Source organism: Equus asinus, chromosome 16, assembly GCF_041296235.1.
Source record: "Equus asinus isolate D_3611 breed Donkey chromosome 16, EquAss-T2T_v2, whole genome shotgun sequence".
NCBI classification, from domain to species: Eukaryota; Metazoa; Chordata; class Mammalia; order Perissodactyla; family Equidae; genus Equus; species Equus asinus.
The window spans coordinates 35502894-35524949 of record NC_091805.1 but is presented as its reverse complement, the minus strand read 5'-3'; the positions used below and the strand labels follow the sequence as shown (position 1 = coordinate 35524949).

Sequence of the window (22056 nt, the reverse complement as noted above, 5' to 3'; positions counted from 1 at the left end):
AATAAATATAGATATACACAATCATTTTTAATGGTTGCATAATATTCCATTGAAGAGATATGTCATAATTTAACAAATCTTTGATTGAAGGAAATAAGTATTCTTTTCAATTTTGACTGTAACTGACAAGCACTGATACTAATACTTTGTACATATATATGTGCTATTATGAGATCTTCTTTACTAATTTGATAATGAAAAATAGCTATCATGTTTTTATTTCTATTTTTTTATCATTGGTGAAGTTTTAACCTTTTTTAGGCCATTTATATTCTTTGGTGAATTGCTGCATCCATTTTTATATTCGGATGCTTTTTTCTTATTGATTCATAAGACTTCTTTGTAAATTAGGGATATCAACCCTCCTATCTTTCACATTATTCACATATCACAATTTTTTTCCAGTATGTCCCTTTCTTTTCAAACTTAATTTTATGATGTTTTTGCTGAAGCATTTGATTTTTACATAGTCAAATTTGTCAATAATTTCTTTTTTGTTTTAGCCCTACTGATTTAATCTCCTAACATTCCGACCAGCACTACCCTAAACCAGATCCTTTATCATCTTTCACTCAGATAACTGTAACAATCTGAAATAGTCTATCCTCTAGCCTCCAGTCTCTGCCTCCTGTAACCTACACTCCACACAGCTGCCAGAGGTGTTTTTTTTTTTTTTCCAGAGGAAGACTGGCCCTGAGCTAACATCCATGCCCATCTTCCTCCACTTTATACATGGGATGCCTACCACAGCACAGCTTGCCAAGCGGTGCTGTGTCTTCACCCAGGATCCGAACTGGTGAACCCCGGGCCACCAAAGCGGATGGTGTGCACCTAACCACTGCGTCACGGGGCCGGTCCGGTGTTCTTTTTAAAATGAAAATCTGGTATGAGTTTTCATACAGCTCTTCCAGGAGTCAATAAAATAACAACGGCAAATATTCCTGGAGCATCATTTATTTGTGAAGATTTACAAAGAAAGCAAGCATATTAGATTCACTTTAAGAAAAACACAAATATAATATGGAGGAGAAAACAAATTTCAAATGAATTTTTAAGATAAACTAGAAAGCTTCAAAGAAATATCAGTATTTAGACGGCAATGTTTAAAAGGCAATGGACATGGAGGATAAAGCTTAAGCTCCTGAACATGTGCGGCAAGGAGTGCCTTCCATTCACCAAAATCCATTGCCTTTTCCTCCTGATCACATAGATTTCCCAGCCTCCCCTGAAGTTAGATGTGACTGTGCAATCGCATTCTGGCTGATGGAATGTAGGAGAAGTTACGGTGATCATATGATTTATTGACTAAATCGGGACACTGGCGGGCCCAGGCCTCTTTCCCTCTTCTCTTCTCTAGTCTGTCAGCAGATGCAGAAGAAGCTAGAAGAAGACTCAGTACCCTGGGTAGAGTCAGGGGATGAAAGTCTTGGCCTAAACTGTTCTGGGAGTGAGAACATCACTTCTAACATTTCAAACCATTGTTGGTGACAGCCATTCTTATCCTGCCTAGTATAACGTGGAGCAAGGCTTTCCACGGTATGGCCTCTCCCTAGCTCTCCAGGCTGGGCTTTCATCACTCAAGCTGAATCTAAACTTTAGCAAACTGAACTGCTTGCTCATGAATTTTAAAATACCTGTTTATGTGTCGATCTCTCCCAATAGTCAGGGAGCTCCTTGATGGCAAAAACTTAGTCATAGCTATCTTTGTAGTACTCACTACCCTGCACACAATAAATTTCATGAGTATCTGTTGAATGAAGAAATATTTAGTCAAGGAAGAAGTAAATCTTTCAACATTGGCTATTTCATGCCCAGAACTGAAACTATCAGAACTATGCATCACATGGAAGATCTTATATCTGCAGAGACATATAGTGAAATTCAAGATTTTGGAAAAATGAGCTACACATTTTTGTAGCCCTCAAATGTAAACGTAAAAATATTCTTCCTCCTAGCCTTCACTGCTCCTTTATCTTCACCTCCTCCCCGCCCCACATACAAACACACACACATTCGCTCATTTCCTGGGGGAATATTTGACTTAACTAACAATAGTAGAATAAGTTCGAAGGAACAAAAAGAATTAAGATTTTAAATTCAGATCCCAGTGCTAGCCGATAATCCCTCCATGAGGTGCTTTGGTTTACCAGGGGGATTTACCTCTCCTGTTTCCCAAGATGATTAAGAGTTGATGTATAATTGAAGATGAGGTACACTAGAGCATGTTATCAACTCAGGAAAGGGGCTTTGCCTGCATGATGAAATTAACATTAATGGTAGTTAAGCTGCACACAGAGCATAATGTCCTCTTTATTCTAGGAAATTGAGGGGCTTTCCCCACCTAGATTATGAAATATTGATTAATTCATGTATGCTCAGACGTCCATCTAAAAATGAAATCATCCAATCTGTCATTCCATTCCTCTCATCAACATACAGAAACATAATGGCAGTCCTGAGCAGAGCAAAAGGAGTGATGAGGGGGTGGAAATGAAGAAAGAGGGTGAGAGCAGAGAAAGAAAAGCACAGCAAACAAAATGTGTCAAACTATGCCCACAGAGAGACACACAACACCCACACACACACACACACACACACAACACCCTCTCTACTAATTAATGCAGCTTTGCTTTCACGCCAAATGTTAGGGAAACATTAATTAGAGAGAAATCTCGTCAATCCATTTCCCAGTTCATTAATTATGCATCAATGCCAAGTTTTTGTTGGCCCGACATAAGACAATCCTGTTCCAATAAAGATCTGACGCTGCACGTTACACAACAGTTACGGGACTTTCCTGACTCTTTGGGATGGTATTCGGGAGCTACTCAATTCATATGTTGTATATGTTTCTGTCCTCTAATAAGTATTCTGTGATTACAAAATGTCCTTTAAGCTGACCACAATTGTTTCTTAGCTAATACTTCACCCATCTCTGTCACAGACACATTAGGAATTCTCTTCAGCTAGAAAAAAAGCAATACAACACTGTGAATGTACTCAATGACACTGAATGATACACTTAAAAATAGATAGAATGGTAAATATGATGTGATGTATATTTTGCCACAATAAAAAAGTATTTTAAAAAGCAAAGGAGAATATACATGGATTTTTGAAAAAGTTAAGTTATAGATGGACTATAAATGTAAAAAAAAAAAAAAGGAAGCTTCCAAGTACTGAAGAAGTCTCAAAAGGCTTCAGAATGTATTTTCTTTTGTACAGAGAAAATATTATGTGATGAACTTCAGAGCCCAGACAAGCTCAAATGTGCTGTTTGCAAAGAGATTTGGGGGAAGCAAGGATGTTTGAATGGCCTCATCAACAAATATTAACTGAGCATCCATAAGATTCTTAGCACTATACTAGTTAGTTTGGAGCTATCTATATTTAATTTAGATTGTATTTAATCTAATCCCCTAACATATTATTTCCTATATTCCTAGCTCATTTCCTTATCAATGACTGGATGTCACTGCTGCCCCTGACCTACGTACAAGTAAAGGTTAGATTTATTAGATTGAGAATAGTGAGCAGATAAAAGTTATGGGCTGCCTCCACTGATGGCTAGGTCCACTTTTTCCACAGTGAATAAGTCTCACTTTTGTGGAGTGCTTCAGATCAATAAAGTGCCTCATGCTTAATAAATACCACAGTGTCACACACTCAGTGAGTATGCAGTAAATGTAGACTGATTCAGTAACCTTTCTCCAACTTTTGAGTCAAGATATCCAGCATTAAATGTCATCAAATCCTATCTTCAAGGTGCACACTGATTGACCCTGGAGTTTGGAAAGGAATTTTCTACTCAGTATCACACAGCCGAATTTACTGCAATAGTTGTTGGGTAGCATCAACCTTAGGCAAGATTCTGGCCAATAAATTAAAACGACTTTTGAAATAAGATAGAAAAAGATAAAATTGAGGCTCTTTTAAGAATTACTTGGTTCTTTGTCTAAGTTTTCACCATGGAAATATTGCTGATTGATAACTTATTTAAATAAAAATAAACCATTAATACCCAAAGAAAGTTGCACACAAATGATTGTGAAATCCCTTTAGTCACTTTTCCTTAAGCTTCCTTATTTTAAAGTCTTAATTTTATCTAGAGTCTTTACTGAACAGGCTGATTTACTCAAATTCTCTTCTTCATTGTCTCTCTGATTGGGTACATGTTTATCCAATACACTTTCTCCAGTGAGGGGGTTGTCTGCAATCAGTTCATCCTGCAGAGACCAAGGAAGAAGATAAGAGTGCTCTTGCCCAACACTATATGATGTGGTTGAGAGGGAAAGCATCAAAGGTTATCTAAAGGAGAGACTGTTGGGAGAAGTATCCCTCAGTAGCCAAATGCTCATCAAAGCAAGGGGGGCCTAAGGTGGCTAATTAGATCCTTTCTGGGAAACCAAGTGGTCAGAGAACAAGATGCAGCAGCAGGTCCAAATGGGTGGGCTGCATTTTTGTATGTTTCTTAGCATCATGCTCTGTAAGCAGACCCGATTTATCCGATGAAGAGACCAAAAGGGTTGGGACAGATGATGTTCAAATACCCTCAACCTGGAGCAACTAATATTTGTGTAGCATTTTTAAGTTTCCCAAGAAGCTTTCCATGTATCATCTCAACTGAGCATTGAATCAATCCTGTGAGGCAGATGTTAATATTATCCACATTTTACAGATGAAAATAGCACAGAAGAATGTGATTCCACTGTAGAAACAGCATCTGGGGCTTGGCCTCCACTCCTTGAGTCACCTAGAAGCCACTATGGCTTTGTCTAGGAGCAAGATTGCCTTGCCAGTTGGAGGAGCCAGACGGTGGGTATATTGCCTGCTGACCACCTGCTGACTGGCTAGTTAGAGATGCAGCAGTAATAGGAAATGCACTCAGGCTGAGAGGACGATGGGATCTGGGAGGTCTTGGTGAACATTTTGAGATCTCAGTTTCTCACTTAAGAGGTCCTAGAAGCAAGGCAGTGGAAAGTAGTGGCCGTCTGGAGTCGTGTTAAGTTGTCCACTGATCGATCTCCAAATTACCTTTTGTTGAAAGATTACTGAGTGATTTGGGGCATATGACTCAAAAGCAATCGAAAGAGTTTAAGGAAACGTTCATTAAAGAAACAAAAAAGCCCTCCTTCCAGAGCTATCTACTTAATGTATATGAATAAGGCTTCTTAGGATATGCATTTATAATATAAAAAGTAGAGATTTTATTGACGCTGAATCTGTCTCATTCCAGCAACAAGCAATAACTATTCATCAACAGACACACGAACTAATTGTAAAACAAAAGCCCCCAAACACAAGAAAAAAACAGAAGTAGAATTTAAAAAAAAAATTTAAAGCTTAATTCACCTTACGTTCATCTCACTGAGATTTTTTTTTAATAAAAGTATACTTATTTTAGGTCAAATAGTATAACTTTTATTTTGTTTTATTTTTGCTCAAGTATATGTTAATAGCAATTGTAATGGCAACTCATTCCGGAAGAAGGTTGGGTCTCACAATGACAGGATATTTTTTTAATTTTAAATTTTAATTTATATAAATATTTTTGTTGAGGTGAAACATGATAGCATCATCAATAAAAGATGTTCAAGTATAAATATATACTACATTAAAATAAAATTCCTTGGGTGAAGTGGAATAGAAACATGAGTTTAAGGGAAAAAATGACATAAATATCTATAAGGAAAGATTAGTGACTTACTTTTTAAATGGATGGTGGGGGTATTAAACTGCTATGGTATTTAGATCGATTAGTTACTATTTAAAAAGTGAAATAGCAGTTTTATTTTTAAGAATATTTACAATATGAAGGAAATTATATCCTCTGCGACTATTTGCACTTACAATAAAAATTTTCAACTCTAACAATGTACAAGAGGAATGCATAATTTTTCAAAATTCTATTAGGCTGGATGTGAACAGGAAAATTTAAAGACCACTATGCTGTGAAAACACATCACTTTGTCTAATATTTGCATAAGAAATGCAGATATTTCTAATCTCCGCTGTAGAAGGCAGAAGACCATACCCTGAGCATACAAAACTGTAGCAATTCATTTCTAAAGCAAACATAACCAATGAAATATTCCTGTTTCAGCCAATAGCTCCTATAGCTGTGTGCCTGATTCTTCTGCAACTACATCTTCAAACTTACTGGCCAATTCCTCATGCATATCAGGCAAGAGATAAGAATGGGGGAAGCTGATGTAAAATAATCACACAATTTTGTGTGATTTGTAGAGATAAGCCACTATGTATGATAAATGATAATTTTCTTACATAATAGAGGAACACCCATATACATTGATCACATAATCCTTGATTCCCAACATAACTCACCTGGCTGACATGTGGGATTATCTCAGTTTTCCAGGAGTTGCTCCTAATGACTAATCAGGAAGTTACTTACCCTCATGGAACACCATATACCTAAATAAAAAAGACTAACATTGTACACAGGAATAACAACATGTCAAGCAGGAAATGACAATCTCTCTGCGTATTTTAATTTATCTTTGGGACAAAGTGACAATAAACCATCAAAGTTAAAATGGAACTGAATTTTAATGAAAATTCAGGGGGAAAAGTATTTAAAACAATTTTGCTAGGGCTAGTAGAACATGGAGTTCTGTTACAAAAGTGTTTGGAAAAATCTTTACAATCCAAACACATTGAAACTCCCTAGTGTAAAACACTCTAAGCTAAATTATGGGAAAAGCCAATGTCGTATCAGCACTGAACAATTGCCCAGCATCAGAATGAAAAGAAGGAAATGTTGTTCTGAATAGCTTGCCAAGGCTAAAGAAAAGTAGAACAGTTGCTGAAGACGGATTGGTTGTGAGTAACAGACTAAAAGGATGCATTCTAATTTGAGTTCGCCACTTAAAATTTGAAATAGCTCATTATCTTCAAACTTGCAGTTAATATAGCTGCATTAGAGAAAAACAGAGAGAAGGAAAGAGAAAGAGAGGGAGGGAGGGAAAAGGTAACTGTGAGAAATGCATTTTTATTTTTAAGTTTCACTCAATCAATACATCTTATAACCCATTATAGGTATATGAGTGCTATGTTTTCCCTTTTTAACTCTTGATGTGAGATAAAGATTAGGTTAAGTGATTAGGTTAACATTAAGTGTAAAAACTGTAAATCTGGATACCCCAATAAGTGATTAGCAATGTATCTCTCATGTAGTCTTTAGTAATCCATTTTAATCTTTGCTTTTAACAACTAAGTATGCAATGGAAGAGCTTCAATATCCAATGGAATAATTTTTAAGCAAAATTACTTGACAATTTAATGTCAAGCAGTGATCCCAACCTTTTTGGGTTTTTTAATAGTTTTTAAGCTTATTATAAGGGAACCTTTTTTAAAAACACAAAGTTAAAGGGAAAACTGTACTAAATCTCCATGTATCTATCATCCAGTTTTAACAATTACCAACTCATAACCAACCTTATTTCATCTATACCCCACCTACTCATTCCACCCCAGATTATTTTGAAGCAAATCCAAGATATGAGAGGATCTGTCTTTGTTTTTAATATGAAACATTTGAAGGCCCTCCCCTATCATATTGTAGTGGTGCATTTTCAATAATACTTGATTGAGAAAATCTACATATACACATGAATTACTGCCCACCCCACCCCCACTTCCTTGCTATGACTCTGTGCCACCCTCCCCACGCCCGGGCTCTGCAAACCACGGCTGGGAAACTCCTGGCATAATGAAAGTAGCTGGTAATATCACTTAGAAATGTGTTTATTTATGAGCACCTTTACGTATACTCACAACACAAATACTGCTTATACTGCTTTATTTCCCAGGAATATACTTGTCACTACAGGTTTACAAGCAGATTGGGAAAGAGTTATTAGAATTCTTAACGGAACTTTTCCCCTCTTTATTCACCAAACTGAGCATTTCTCTGCTAAAATAGAACAAAGAGCTAACACAGGCCATTGCTTTCTAAAAGTTGTTACCCCCTAACAGCTGTTTGGGGGCCTTTATGACGTTGACATTACCTATGAAAAAAAGTCTAGATCCTTGTGGGCTGGAAATCTTTGCACAATACAGCCTGAGAGCTGGTACGCTTGTTGGCAGTCTCCCCAAGGAGCTAAGGAACAAATGAGCAATGACTGTGTTCACACACTTGGAAATGACAATTCCACACTGGAAGTCTTGGTACACCCTGTAGGTTTCCTTTATATAAAAGACGAATATTCATTGCTATTAAGCCAGAACTTCTCTTTCATACGAAATTCACTTTTGTAGGTGCAAAGAAAAAGGAAAAAAACTTCTCTTTTCTCCATATGAGAGGGATAATTTCTTCAGTTTCCTTGGTAAGAGGCACTGAAAAAAATCTGCTGATTTCTGCTCAGTGCACGCATGGAGAACTGATTAATGCTAATGGGATTCACATATTTTAAAATGATTATAAATCTTTTTTGTAAATATCATTCAGAAAGTTTGTGATTGGAATTTATGGGTATGTATTTAATTCAGGTCAACTTTAAATGCCTAAACTTTTATGTTTAAATGAACAAAATTATCTCGATTAAATCATATTTGACACTGATTGTAGCTATATAAAGAGAAAAATTACACTAGTGTTACATTTACATTTTATTAGAGAACGGCAATCATTTCCAATTGAATTATTTTCCTAGTTTCATGGAATATCTTGTTTTGTAATTATAAACTTCTGAAAAAATACATCATCACTTAAAGATTTCAATTTTGGCTTTATTTTTCTAAACATGTCCATTATGGAGCTGAGCAAATAGAACACATAAGATAACAAAGTCTTGCTTACATAGTAAAATGCTTTTCTAAAACACGGTTCAAACACAAAATGAGACAATCTAATTTTCAACCAGGGAAATGACTATCTGCTTAATATGTACCGCATTAATTAGATTATGCCCAAATCCTAGTAGTTTGCATAATTGTATTTAATTTGCCAGAGGGGTCAAATTATAGCATTGGACCTCTACTAAGAGGTAATGCTGTTTAGTTAGCAAAAGCATATCATATTCTAAAGAAATTGAAATGCATTTGTAATTTTAGAATAAAATGTGGTCTTCTTTTCAGAGGCCCAATATGAATAGAAAAATCCCCAGAAATGCACCTGGTTAAATGTTTATAATCATGGAATATGGTTAAACATTAGTTAGAAGCTCATTTATTTCATCCCCTTCCAGTTTAGTGTCAATTCTTCAAATATATTTTCTGGTCGTTTAGCTAACCTGTCATTAAAATTTCAAACACAACTTTTGTCCACTACGTCTTTCTTATTATACTTCCCTCTCCTGGGATTAATAGGTTTTCTCTATATTAAGTAAATTCTTTCACTCATCACCTCCACCTCTCAGAAAGAGAGTACTCTGTTACCAAATTTACTATGTTAAAAAAAGAAAGCAACTGAAGAAGAAATTTTGGAATTTATTTATAATGAAGAAAAGAGGATCACCAAAGTTGTATAACAAACGCTGTACAGGAATCTCAAGACTTTTTGGTAAAATAACATTCTTGCAGATTTCATGGGATGTTACTTTACTCTTGGACAAAAAGTGCCCAAGCCAACCTCGTGGGATTTGGTCTTCAGTAACTTAGCCTGCTCTGAGCCAGCTGGTATTCTACCAGCCACCCTGAAAATCATGTCAGTTATAAAGAGACAGATCTACCCTGAAATTCTGGATTATAATCTGAGTTTGGCCCAGTTCTGGGTTACCTCTTGGCGGATGTAACCCCTGTCCAAGTCAGTGATATATTCAAACATAGATTTTCACCAGAATCACTCAAGGTACATTTGACAAAATACAAATTTCCAGAAAACCAACCCAGATTTACTGAATTTGAATCTTAGAGGTGGGGGTTGAGACAGAGGTGGGATGAGGCACAAGCCAGGAATCAGAATTTATCTTCGTTTCCCAGAGGATTTTTTTAAAAAAGCTTTATTAAGATATAGTTTGCATAGCATACAATCTACCCACTTAAAGAACAGAATGCAATGGTTTTTAGTATATTCACAGATATGTGAATCACTGTCTATCTTAGATCTCTTTTACCACCTCAAAGGAAACCCCTACTCTTTAGCTACTATGCTCCCATCCCCACCTTCAGCTCTAAGAAACCAGATCAGACTGTACCGATTTCCCTCTTCTGGACTTTCATATGAATGGGATCATACAATATGTGATCCTTTGCGACTGGCTTCTTTCCCTTAACGTAATGTTTTCAAGGTCCATCCAAGTTGTAGCATGTATTACTACTTCATTCCTTTTTGTGGCCAAATGATATCCCATTGTGTGGATATACCACATTTTGTTTATCCATTGGTCTTGTTGATGGACATTTGGGTCCCCAGAATATGTAATCATTAGCCATATTTGGTAATTGTTGATAGAAGAGGACCAAGTGTTGATCTCAGGGCAGTTCCATGCTCTCCTCGCAAAGCAGCCCATGGTTCTACACTGCAGGGAGAGAAGAGAAGATTGGCTGGGAAGGCAGCACTTGGGTTGGAAGTCTGGCTCTGCACTTAGTCATTTGGCCTGGGCAGTGTCTTCAGCTCTCTCGGACTCATTTCCTTATTTGAAAAATAGGAACAATGATTTCTGCTTCATAGAATTTTTGTGAGGATACATAAGACAACCTGAGTAAAGTGCCTAAAATTACCTGGCACACAGATATTTTATACATGACAGCTATTTTTCCTATTCTTTTTTTCCTTATTGAATTAAACCAAAACAACCATTTATATACAGATCATATATATATATATATATATATGTATACACAGATTCTATATATATTTATATACAGATTCTATAATATATATATTATATATACAGAGAGAAGCTGGATAGATTATTTCCACCTACAGAATAAATTATTATAAATAAATAAGCCTTTCCAATTTATAAGAAAGTAAAATGACAGACTAGAAAGTACAATTTCTTCACTTTTTTAAACTAAAGTCAAAGTAACAAGTAAAGGTCCACTTTTTCACTTGGAAAAAAAGTACTTCCTTCTATTTAAGAGTACAAATCAGATTTTTCTTGTATCATTTCATTTTCAAAGTCTACATATTCGTACACTCTGTGAATCTTCTGATAGTTCTACCCATGTAAGTGTATGTACACACACCCGCATGAACACACGTATAATTATAGTTAACACTTACTCAACCCTTGATATTTGCCAGGAAATGTACTTTATGTGTATTGATATACTTAAACCTTCTAACGACCTTACATGGTCAGCTAAGGAAATTGAAGCATAGCGTACTCAAGAACCTTGCTCTGGATCATATGGCAAGTGAGTAGCAGAGCCCAAGCTCTTAACCATGACACCTGTAATAGTTTTTTCCTCCATGTGTTTGTATATAAGACAATGGAAAAGATATCGTTCATGAACTATAGAATGATGTTTCTACAGCTCGGAGGAGCCTTTAGCGGTTACTAGTGAAATCCTCTTAACTGATAGATGAAAAGACAGAAAGCAAGGCATGAAGGGATAGTCCAACATGTTTAGTTGCAGTCTCCTGTCTTCCAGTCTAGTCTTTTTCCACTCACTACACTGCCTAGGCATCAAAGTTTCACTTCTTTTTTAGAGGACATGCAATATAAGAATGTCAAGCATGTTTAAGCTACTTATGCTGCTGTGTCTGCTGTATCCTTACCTCATTCTCCTGGTGGAAAACTGCTACCCATTCTTAAGGCCCAGCTCAAATGTAGCCTCTTCCATGGCAATTCCCTTACTCTCATAAAGTTCCATCCTGGCTCCTTTCTTCTTGCTCCCAAAGTATGCTGCACACCCTATACTTACGCACTTTGAACAGAGTTTAAATGTCAAAGCAGAGAAAAGCAGCACTGTGAAGTGCACCGTTTTTCAGATTGAGCTCTGTGGTGCCCCTTCACCAGACCCAGGACTCAAGAAGGAAGGGGCTCTAGGCTTCACACTCTGATTAATCAGAGCAGTTCTGCTTTTATCTATTTGTTTTATTTTCATCTCAACTTTTCTCTATTTGGCTTATTTTCATTTCAATAATAAGTTTCTTGACAGTAAAGAAAATTCTTGAAAACCACTGGTATAATTGAAAAACCATGAGCTTTGGAGACAGACAGGCCTGAGTCTGAACCCCAGTTGTACTACTGCTATCCCTTCTGTGTTTCCTTGGTTCAAATACTTAACCACTCTGGACTTCAGTTTCCACATCTTTCAAACAAGGAGAAGGCTGTCTACTCTGCAGTGCTGTGTAAGGGGTAAAGTGTGTGTAACAGAATAGTGCCTGACATACAAAGGCTCGATGAATTACTTCCCCCGACTATTTATTATAATTATTTCTTTATTTCCAGACTGATCTGTAAGGTCTTCAAATCCTTTCTGCCTAACATAGGGCCTAGCTCAAAATAGGTACTCAATGCGTGTGTACTGAATGGAAGCAAATGGAATGGGATGCTAAAATGAAATAGGATCAATATTGAGGTTAGAGATAGATTATAAAGAGCTTTGAATGCTATGCCGAAATTTTAACTGAAAATTTTGAAAGATAGAGGTGTGATAATGTTTATTTTTTAGCATAACAGATAATTCTAGCACAGTGATTCTTAACAGAAGGTGCTGGTTAGTTTGACTTAGTTAAAAATGTGGAATCTGAGTTCAAACCATGACTCTGTGACTTATTAGCTATGTGACTATAGCAGGTCACTTAGCCTCATTTTCCTCACCTGTAAAATTGGCTCAATAATAACACTTGTCTCAAGGATTAAATAAGTTAACATACATGAAGTACTTAGAAAATGTCTGGCACATAGTAAGCAGCATGTGAGTGTTATAACAACAAAAGAAGAAGGTTTGTTATTATTATAATTACATGCCCCGTTAAAGTATGTAAACAGGAGATTGCAGAATCACATGGGGTATGCAATGCAGGGTTCAGAATCATCTGGGATTCTTTCGTAAACTTAACAGAAGTACCATTAGGAGGCATTCTTACTTTTGGAAGTGTACTGGATTCCTCAAGTATGTTAGGACAAATAAAAAGTTGAGAATCTCCTCTGTTCTGATAGCGTGGAGGATGGATTGTAGCGGAGAGAGGCTCCAGGAACGTAAATCAATAGTCCAGACCTAAGTGAAAAACGACCACCAGGTCGTGCTGAGATGCTGAGATAGAAATATCTGGATTAAATCAGATCCTCATTGGAGCCCACCTAAAAGTAACTTTGACCCCTTGAGAGGCCTAGAACTAGGCTGTTCCATTAGTAGGCTACTCCAAGGTTTGGAGTAAATTCTCCAGTGAGGCCATATACTTTTGGAGATTTGCTCTAGTTCAGCTTAAACATCTAGGGCAGTTTGTAGGATCCAGATGTCAGACAATGAAGTCAGGAAGCAAGGAGGCTCTTGATGCTGGCTGGCATAATGCCTCAATTAGGAAAAACCAATCGACCTTCTAACAACAGAAAATATTCTAACAACAGAAAATATTGCCAGGGGGCTTGCTTCACCATGGAGGCTTTCTTCAATTGGCTTTCGTTATCCACCCTGAACTATAGCCTTTTCAAGAGCTATAAACCACCTACAGGGGAAATGTCTGGGAGGAGATTTTGCTGAAAAAACCATGTGTAAAGCACAGTTCTCTTCTAGAGTATTATTCTGTGTCCCTTCCCCCTTGTGCTTCCTCATGTGTGGAGGGCAGAATAATGACCCCTCAAAGATGACCACGTGCTAATCTCTGGAGCTTGTAAATACATCATCTTACATGGCAAAAGGGAATTTGCAGATGAGATTAGGGTTATGGACCTTGAGTTCGGGAGATTATCCATCCAGATTACCTTGGATAACCCAGGTACCCAATCTTATCACATGAATCTTTAATAGCAGAGAATTTCTTCCAGCTCAGGTCAGAGAGAGATGCAACAAAGACTCCATCCACCATTGCTGGCTTTTAAGATGGAGGAAGGAGGCCATTAGCCAAGGAAGACAGTGACCTCTAGAAGCCAGGAATGGCCTTCAGTTTATAGCCAGGAAGAAAATGGGGACCTCAGTCCTTCAGCCATATGGAACTGAATTCTGTCAACCCCTGAATGAGCAAGGAAGTGGATTCTTCCATAGAACCAACAGAAAGGAATGCAGCCCTGCGGACGCTGTGATTTTAGCTTGGTGAAACCCATATGGGACTTCTTGCTTACAGAACTATAAGATAAGAAATTTGCATTGTGTTAAGCCACCAAATTTGTGCTAATTATTTATAGCAGCAATAGAAAAACTAACATTTTGCATTACTAAATTTTGGAATTTCCAATAGACTGTGGAAAACACAAAACAATGCAATTTAAAACTACTTATTTTAAATTAAATATTAATCTCTCATTACTACTGTGTATGACTCTGCTTCATTTTAATTAGCTTATGAGACTATGGGGAGCTTTTAACTGTCATGAAATAGGTTCCTCTTGTTTCATGAAAGACATTCATAGAAGGCAAGCATATGCTTTTTCCCTCTTAGGTTAACTGAAATTAACCAAACAAATATCCAAATGTTAGAGGAATAGGATTAACCAAAAAAATTAATCAGGACAAAGATTATGATATGAAATAGCTACAACATGCATAAGCTTGGGCAATAACACTAATAACTCGATGACCTTGTTCAAAATGGTGACATAACTGGAAAAATCAAAGACATACAAGGGCACTGAAAAAAGTGAGGAAAATGAAAATTTTTAGTACATATGAAGAAATTAATTTTAAAAGCCATGCTTGGGAACTTCATGGGATTGTACTTTTTTTATTTCAAATGTTGCCAGTTCCTATTGATCTTCCTCACTAGTATCTCACATACCTGTGGATTACACCTTGTACAAAGAACTCTGAGATCCTATCCATATTTGGCTGATAAAGAATAATAAATATGATTTTAACTAAATGGACTATCATTCTAAGATTAGGCTTAGATTTTCTTCCACAAAGGATTTCCTTGAAATAACATTTATTGCAACAAAATTTGAACTATAATATTCATTCAGTTGCATAACACCCAGCATTTGATTACAATTCCCTTATCTAATACAGTTGACGTTCCATATAGAATTCCGCCTGTTTTTTTAATAAATATTCTATCATGGGCTAGATCTCTGCTTAAGCTTATTATCTGATCATAGTTTTCGTTATAATTTGTTTGTGTAAGTCTCCACAGGACTGCTATCCCAGCTTTTCTTTGCTTGTTTTCAGATGAAAATGAACAGTGCAGAACCTCAGATAAATTGTATAATTGGATAAGGTCATCTTCCCTGCCTCCAGCCTGCTCTGTCCCCTTCCAAGGGCCCAGTGCTTTTTTTTGGCCTCTAACTCTCCTCCTCCATCAAAATAGGATGGAGTTTGGTGTCATCATTTACAGCTAAAACTGATTCACATATTTGTATTTTTAAACTCCTTATCTCTAATTATGGAATGAAAGGATTTACCAACTGTTAAAGTGATTTTTTTTTTCTTTGAGGCAAAACAGAGTTAGTGGATGGGGAATACTAGGCTAGGTGCTAAGCTTAAAGGTAAAAAGATTTTAGTAATATTAGGGTGCTGTGTGTGTTGGGGGAGGGGGAAGTTGTGGTGAGAGAGGTTTGTGTGAAGAAAAATGATCAGAAACAATACCAGGTTATGTAAGAATCCTCTCCTGATCCCATGTCTTCTCTTCTCTCCAGGCCTAATGTCTCTCCTTTCATTCTCTGGCTCAAGAGTCTCCAATTTTGGAGCCCTGGAGCCCATTCATCTTGACCCACTCCCCTCACTGCATTTTTCATAAAATTGTTCGAAGTATAGTGACTAAGAGCATGGACTTTAGGATTTGAATTCTGACTCTTCTTCTAGTAGGCTGTATGACATTAAGTTATATAACGTTGCTCCATTTTGGCTTATGCACATGTAAAATAAGGAAAATCATAATACATGTAAATCTCATAGAACAATGACTGGCACTTAGCAAGTAGTCAATAAATATTAACCATTCCTGGTATTATTCAAGGTCCAATTAAATTAATCTTTTCTTCCTCTTCTGGAAGAAACTCTACTAGAGAGCTTACCAGAATATGAGTCATAGTTCTATTCATATTTATTTTAGCCTGAATTCCCCAAAAAACAGCCTGAGGCATGGATTAAGCGATTAAGCTTTGTATGGGAGGTGCAATTCCAGGGCAGTGAGAGTGAGAGAAAAGGAAGGTGAATGTGGGAAGGATGAGATGTAGCACAAGGTTACCATGCTGGCCACTGCTTCATAATAAGCCATGGAGAGACTGAGACCATCTCTTGCAAGGTTCATCTGCTCAGCCACACTGGGAAACTGCCTGAGAATGGATGGGAGGGAGTGAGGAGAGAGAACTGATCTCTTTGGCTCCCTCTGGTCTCCTAGTTTCCATTGGCTCAGATTGACCTGACAGGGAGTTAATTCTCCTGTACTTCTGGATGTAATATCTGACTCATCAGGAAGCCTAATAGCATACCCTGAGGTGAGGTGTTTCATCCGAGCCCATAAATGTCAGAGGCACCGAGAGACTCTGGGCATATGGCTGGTTACCTGGCTACACAGTCATAACCAAAGTGGAGGGCCAGTATTCTTAGACAAGGAATTAGTTGGTTCTAAGCAGCAGAATCCATGTGAAGCATACAGTAGGTATACCATAGAAGCTTTTGAGGAGTAGCCAATGGCCTGGAATGCAAGGCAGGCAAGGGCTATGGAAGCTGAGGGGATGTATAAGCTTGTCTTATATATTTTTCTGTTTTATAAAGATTATAAGTTCTTTTAGGGCAGCATTATGTATTTTCATCTTTGTATCCTCTAAACTATAATACTACATGCTGTATCTTAAGTGGGTTTGAGCTGAAGGTGTACTATGATTTCAAAGACAGCTAGCAGGGAAGGGCAAAAGTAAGACTGGGCAAGACAGGGGAACCACTCAGAAGTTCAAATGGGAGTTAACCAAGGAGCATGTTGAACTGGAACCTGATGCAAGACACAGCCAAGGGGCCTAATCTTCCTGTGACATGGCAACAACAGAGATAGTAAAAATCAGATTTGAGCATCCTGGCTCCATTGGAAGCAAGTGATACATAATATCCCAGCCAGCAGTTGATAGGAGACAAGATCCAGTTCCCAGGAACAGAGCACAGAGTGCTAAAGATCCAGCCAATTGGATTGGGCCTCAAAATAGAGTTTCAGTTCCAGGCAGGGAACTGGAATAAAAAAAAAAAAAGGGAAACCAAGGCCAAAGCCTTCATAGCTGGGCTGTATGAACATGGCACGGATTTTACAGTTGGATAAAACTATTAATGACTTTTGTATTAATACTAATAATTGGTAGCCAATATTTATTAGGCACACTATTTCTCTAAATTGTGTTACTTCATTTTCCCAACGCTCTTAGATAGATGCTCTTACTATTTCCATTTTACAGATGAGGAAATCAAGAGTCAAGAAAGCTAAATAACTTCCCATGATCACAAAACTAATGAATAAAGGGACTAGGATCTAACCCCAGAGGAGTCTATTCCAGAGCATACACCTTCAACCACCATTGGAAGCGTTAAATGAAATAAATCTTACAAAGTCCTTAGCAGAGCTCCAGTCGTGTAGAAAACACTCACTGAATATGATGGGTTATCATTGTCATTATTAGTATTGTCATAGATGCAGTACTAGGAACTGTAGCAGTTGTGGTCACAGTAGCAGCAACAGCGGGTACGTGGAACTTAGAGTCAGGTAATAAGCCCTATTGACTGTCTTGTTTCATAAGAAAGGACTGATGAGGTGGGAACTGTTCCAAGGCATAGGGGCTGAGAGGTGTGAGGGAGAAGTCCAGACATAGGGACCTATAACAAAGAGCCTTGCCCTTTTAACAGATGTAATTGAGAGGTAACATGGAATAGGAGTTAAAAGCGTGGACTTTAGAATTACAAAGGCCTGTGTTCTGTTATTTATTAGCAGAGAGACCTTGGGGAAGTTACTCAACAGATGTGAGCTTCAAATAACTCGCAAGTGTACCTAGCAGAGTGCCCGGCATATAGTAATCGTTCAATAAATGCTTGCAGAATTAACTCGCTGATTCCACACTTCTGCACTCAAAAAAAAAAAAAAAAAAAACCAAAAACAAATAACTGTTCCCAGTACACACCTGCTATTTAAACTTCTAAATGCAAGGCAAATTCATCCACTGAGTGTAGCTACTTTTTCTACTAATGTAATTTGTCATCCATATCCACCTAATGTTTCAGTAGCCTCCTCATTTGTGCTCAAAAGCTACAGTACAACCGAAGAAAAATGTGCGATGTGCTATTCCTGTCATCCCGTTTCTATGTTGCTACAGCAGGTATTCCTATGTTAGTTATTTACCTGAAGCTATTTTGATTTGACAAGGAGGAGGAAAATTTGAAGACAGTGCCTATTTTTTCCTGAAAAGCAGGTCAGTCTTAAAGAAAATAGCTCTCATTGCAACTATGGTGCAATTATGTATGAAAATAAATATGCATTAAAAGGAGCAGGTCGTCTCTTTCTTGGTGATCTTTCACTGTAAATTTGAATTCTATTTCCTGGGGCTCAAAGAAAATAATGCTTTAATTCATGAGAAAGAGAGTTAGAGAGACAGAGACAGAGAGACTCAGAGAGAGGAAAAGAAAGAACATTACTGCCACCTCTTGCTCACTTCTCTAGAACTGAGAAAATGTCAAGGAAACCTGGCATTTGCTTGCCAAAGGTTCACACAGACAGTCTGATTTTTGTTTTTACTTCCACGACCTTTAATGGCTCTTGGTGCAGTCAAGCCAACTTTGCATATATATCGACACTATGGAAACCACACAGACAAGCAGTTTTGGGTTTGTGTGCTGTATTTACTTTGGCACTTAACAATGATACACATATTTTCCTGTTAGAACTCCCAAAGGCTTTGTTCTGATCTTGACTTGCTTTTCTCTTTTGTTCAGCTTTCTGATTGCTTCATAATTTCTCCAAAAATGCATGTATTTTTAAACCTTTTTTCTAGCCTAACTATGGTTCTATTTTGTTTTGGAGTGCATTGTATGAATGTTTGCTTTAACAGAAGTAGGAGGGGTCCTGTTCCAGCGGGGAAACACACTGTCCTGCTGGGCTGCTGGAGGGATACAGAGGAGAGAGGCAGGGTTCTCTGCAGTCACTGGAGGGACAGACACTGCAGGGCAGTCACCCTCACATCTACAGACGTTTTCTATTTCTTTTCACCCAGGAGTTTCAGAGTGCCCTTTGACATCTCTGATTGTCGCTTAGACTCAGTCCCTGATACCCTTCTGGCAAGAGATCACTCGCTTCAGTTAGTTCACACCCCCTTGTATCACTGAGGACAAAGTATATCTTCCTGGAACTCTAAAGAAAAATGTCTCAAGAATGAAAATTTTGAAAAATCTGATAAATATACTCTACTTTTTTAACTGGTTGCCAGAGACTGAATGTTTGTGTCCCCCCAAATCCACATATTGAAGCCTAAAGACCCAATGTGGTGGTATTTGCAGGTGGAGCCTTTGGGAGGTAATTAGGTCAAGAGGAAGAAGCCCTCCTGAATGGGATTAGTCCCCTTATAAGAAGAGAAAGGAGTGAGATGATCTTTCTTTCAGCCATGTGAGGATACAACAAGGCAGCTGTCTACAAGCCCGCAAGTGAGCCCTCACCAGACACCAAATCTGCTGACACCTTGATCTTGGATGTCTCAGCCTCTAGAACTGTCAGAAATAAATGCTTATTGTTTAAGTGACCCAGTCTATGATATTTTTATTCTGGCAGCTTTAGTTAAACAAGACAGTGGTAAAATATGTATAATGAAATTTACTATTTTAACCATTTTTAAATGTACAGTTCAGTCACATGAAGTACATTCACATTACTGGGCAACTATCACCACTGTCTCTCTCCAGAACTTTTTCATCATCCCATATTGAAACTCTGTACCTGTTAAATAATAATTTCTTATTATCCCCTTCTCCCAGCTGCTGGCAATCACCATTCTACTTTCTGTCTCTGTAAATTGGATCACTGTAGATACCTCACATAAGTAGAATCATGCAATATTTGTCCTTTTGTGTCTGGCTTATTTCACTTAGCATGATGTCTTCAAGGTTTACCCATGTTGTCCCATGTGTCAGAATTTAATTCTTTTTAAGGCTCAACAATATTCCGTTGTATATATATACACCACATTTTGAATATCCATTCATTTGTCAATGGACATTTAGGTTGTTTCCACTTTTTCGCTATTGTGAATAGTGTTGCTACAAACATGGGTGTACAAATATTTGTTCTAGTTTCTGCTTTCAATTCTTTTGGATATATGCCTAGAAATGGAATTGCTGGGTCACATGGTAATTCTATGTTTAAGTTTTTGAGGAACTGTCATAATATTTTTCAAAGCAGTTGTACCATTTTACATTCCCACCAATAGTGCACATGGGTTCTAATTTTTTTTCAGTTTTGCCAACACATGTTTTTCTGTTTTTTTTTTAAATAATAGCCATATTAGTGGATGTGAAGTGGTATTTCATCATTATATTCTATTTTTTGTGTGCAAGTATGAGGAAGATTGGCTCTGAGCTGACATCTGTTGCCAATCTTCTTCTTTCTGCTTGAGGAAGACTGAGCTAACATCTGTGCCAATCTTCCTCTCTCTATTTTTATTTTTTCATGTGGGACGCTGCCATCGTGTGGCTTAACAAGTGGTGCTAGGTCTGTGCCCGGGATCCAAACCTGCAAATCCCAGGCCACTGAAGCACAGCACACAAACCCAACCACTATGCTACCAGGCTGGCCCCACTTATTCTAATTTTTAATAAAATAAAGTCTCTGGCCTAAATTTCTAGATGTTTTTACAAAAGATTTGGAACTTACCACTGACAGTTTTATAGCAAAGAATATTTTTATAGGATTATTAATATAGTGTCATCTTACTTGAGTGACTGAATATTTAAAGAACTATTAGTCAAATAGCTAAAGAGTCAGGCAGGATAGATGAATAAGGGAAAGAGGCTCAAAGAGATTCTTTAGTAAAATGCACAGGACTTCGTGCCTAACTGGATTAGGTATATAGAAAAGGGAAGAACATAGAATCTTTTCCAGTGTCTGACATGAGCAATTGATAGATGGTAGTGCTATTTAGCAAGATGTAGCAAACAGGGGTGAGAGGGACTGCTCTGGGGAAAGGAAATTATAATAAAATGTGCTGCACATCCAAGAGGACATGGTCAGTATGCAACTGAGTCTAGTAAACAGGAGAAAGCTGGGAGAGATTTTGGAGTTTTCAGCTTATGGTGATGCCATCAGTCTGGAGACCTCGTCAATGTGTAGGCTGGGAAGGGACTGCAAAGAACAGATCAGTGGCACATACCAGTAGCTGAGGGTGGGCAGAGGAAAAGTAACAAGAAATGATTATAGTATTAGGAGAAATCGTTCCACGGAAACCAAGCAAAGAAATATTCTGGCCTAAAGTGTCAAAGCTGCAGACAGACTGGACAAGTAAATAACAAAAACTGCCTGCTGGATTTAGCACCTACGTGGCCACAGGTAACATTCATAGAGCAGTTTTAGTAGAGAGGTGGGGACAGGCACTTGGAAGGGTGGGAAGAAAGTGGACAAAGTGAATAGAGCACAATCTTTCAAGAAGCTTGAAAGTGAGTAGAAGAAATTCAGAGTGGCAGCTTGAGCAATGCACTTTTTTTGTTTTTAAGCTGCGAAAGAATTGAGCCTGTTTATAGGCAAAAGAAACAGCTAAAGGAGAGGAAGAGGCTAAAGGCACAGGAAAGAAAAATGACAGCTAATGATCCCAGGTCCTGGAGGAGGTGGGAGGGAATGAGATACAGAGCACAGGTGGCTGGATTAGGATAGGGCTTGAAACCTCTCCTTTTGGAACAAGGAAAAGAGGCAAGCATATGCATATCTACAGCATATGCAGATAATGTTTGTGGAAGTGGGGGAGGGGCAGGAAGTTAAGAGCATTCATGCTTGATACGGCCTTTGTGAAATAGGAAGTAAAGTCATTTACT

General features: G+C 37.7%; 1 long non-coding RNA gene across 3 annotated transcripts in view; it reads right to left on the bottom strand.

The window, feature by feature from the left end:
* Positions 1 to 8620: 8620 nt before the first annotated feature.
* The window catches only part of LOC106837771 (uncharacterized), a 112825-nt gene continuing 99389 nt past the window's right edge, over positions 8621 to 22056 (bottom strand). The window contains exon 3 of one of the 3 annotated variants that reach the window (XR_001399714.3): positions 8621 to 10594. This is a non-coding gene — a long non-coding RNA (uncharacterized lncRNA). The remainder of the gene's footprint in view (positions 10595 to 22056) is intronic. The other 2 variants (XR_011494869.1, XR_001399715.3) reach the window with 2 other exon arrangements.